The sequence below is a fragment of the Choloepus didactylus genome, chromosome 2 (genome assembly GCF_015220235.1).
Source record: "Choloepus didactylus isolate mChoDid1 chromosome 2, mChoDid1.pri, whole genome shotgun sequence".
Classification (NCBI taxonomy): Eukaryota; Metazoa; Chordata; class Mammalia; order Pilosa; family Megalonychidae; genus Choloepus; species Choloepus didactylus.
This window is the reverse complement of record NC_051308.1, coordinates 97,822,057-97,824,551: the sequence shown is the minus strand read 5'-3', so window position 1 is coordinate 97,824,551 and position 2,495 is coordinate 97,822,057. Positions and strand designations below refer to the sequence as shown.

The 2,495-nt window shown below is 34.6% G+C and overlaps 1 pseudogene; it reads left to right on the top strand.

Annotated features, from left to right (window-relative positions):
- The first annotated feature begins 1,650 nt into the window (after positions 1-1,650).
- On the top strand, positions 1,651-1,959 carry LOC119516721 (annotated as a pseudogene).
- Positions 1,960-2,495: the final 536 nt, after the last annotated feature.

Below are 2,495 nucleotides of genomic sequence, written 5' to 3'. Positions count from 1 at the left end.
TTTATCCAGCTGTTTACAGTCATAGGCCAGGGAAGGCATTGTTTAGATCTTTTGGTTGCTTGGTTCTATGACATGGTTTTTGTTTGTTGAGAAACTGCTTTCATTTTAAATCCTGCAGAATCAGAGTCTGACCTGACTTTCAGAAGCACTTGTAATTCAGTGGTGTCAAGAAGCACACTTTAAAAATAGCTTTAAGTCAAGGGAGCTCAGTGTCTCATTCCCATTTGGTCCCAAGCAAGAAGCAGGCGGTTTTCCCCACGAGGTACCCACAGAAATCTGCCCTGAAAATATAATATGGCAAGATCAAAACTTGCAAAACCTACAGAAAACTCATCACTTCTAAGTAAAGAACTTCTGAGTGCACTTAATTTGATTTTCCAAATGTGAACCAATACACAGCTTTTCAAGAATACATCTCTTAAGCAAGATGAGGCACACCTTGTATCCTGGGAAGTTAGCAGTAGAGGCATTTCCTGGAGGTATGCCACTAGATGGCGCCTCAAGCTAACTAACTCTCCCTGAGAGCCTTATCTTCTATCTACACCCCACACCAGAGTTGGTGAGTCATTTCAGGCCACCTGATAAGCATTCAGGAAAAGCTTAAAATCAATTCAGCAGAAAATGTAACTTCTGCCTGAATGGTAAGATGCGTTATTAGGATGCCTCTGCTAAGACTTTACAAGGAGAATCTGAATTCAGTGTACCTCTTTATTCTTGGATTGAAAGTATATAAAAATATGACTTTTACATTAAACAATTGGAAGTAGGAAGGTTTCAAACATAAAATAACTTATTTTCTCCTATAATTACCTAATTTGAATCCATTTTTGGTTTAGTTCTTCCTTGCTTCTTGAATGAAATCTAGATCAGTAATTTCTTTGGTCATTCAAACAATAAACAGTCTTCTGTTCACTTTTAGTTCCAAGAATAGTCAATTCAGTAATTAAAATATCCATTCCCTTATAATGATCAAACTGAATAATATGGAGAGTTAAAACTTCCGCTCTCCTAGCTTTGTCCTGTTTCGGTCTTAGAAGTCGGCCTTAGAGGGAACTGTGTGAGCCTTCTAGATTTTCCCACTTAGCAGCCCCATTCTTTTTAACTCTTAGCTTATCCAGGCTTGATGTGCATATTGGAGTTATTGAGAAGAGAAGATCAGGTAAGGAGCAAGAAAAGTCTTCAATGACTGGTACCAATGTAATCTGGCATTCTACCAAACATGTGTTCAAAATGAAAAACTAAAACACATAAAGAAACAAGAAATCATAAGTGAGAGTCAACAGAAGAAACAAACTTCAAAATTAGACCCACAAAGACTGCATATATTGAAATTATTTTTCATAAAATATAAAATAAGTATGTTTAATATATTCAAAGAAATAAGAGGGATTTGAACAACAGAGTAAGGAGCAAGACACAATAAAAAAAAATGACTATGCAGATGTGAAAAAGAACCAAATTGAATTTCTAGAAATAAAAAATGTATTAATTAAAATAAAAACTCGAAGGAGATTACAGCCAGTTGAAGAGAAAATTAGTGAACTAGAAGATAAACTTGAAGAAACTACCCAGTATATAGCGGAGAAAGACAAAGAAATGAAAAATATAAAAGACAGATTTAAAAATATGGAAAATAGCAGGGCTTGAATCATGGTGGACAACATGGAAGAGAGAAAAACTACCAACACCGTAGAGGAGGCCCTGGATCTCATCAGGCTCAGCCTGGATTAGTAAATTTATGTGAAAATGAGAAACAACCAAGAGCTGCAAGGTAGATTACATGCTTATTATCAACATTTAAATATGATATTGGGAGATGCAGAATAAACTGTGACCACTGTAGAAATTGATGAGGAAACATACAAAGAGATATATAAATCAATGAAACAGAACATTCCATTGCTTTTTGTCCAAGGCAATGGTGTTGTACTAGTTGCCCTCCCATTGAGAGTTGGCTGAAATAAATAATTTGTCCTGTGTGGAAAATAGGCAACTTTGTACTATCACCTCTAAATGTTGACCATATGGAAAGGAGAAGTCTGTGTAAATTTTGATATTAAGAAATAACCAAGGATTTGTAGATAATGTGCAAGTTCTTAAGCTAAATAGCATTTCTATTTTTTTCAGCCCTTCCAAAAATATATAATCACAAGGTACAGAACTTTTTTTCAGAGTTGGTTTGCTCCATTATTTTTCCAAACAATTTCTGATTTTTTTCCTTCAAATTAATTCTGGCTTTTCCTTTTTTGATTTAAAAAAAATATGGAAGATAGAATGAGAAGGTCTAACATACATTTAATTGGAACTCTCAAAAGCATTTAGAGAAAAGAGGAGAGGAAATATTTGAGGACCTAATAGTTGATAATTTTCCATAATTAATGAAAAATCCAATCCACAGATCAAGAAACCCCCAAATTCCCAATACCGATCAGTAAAAAGAAATCCACCCTGGTCACATGTAAATTAAACCAAAGAACACCAGAGATAATAAGTAA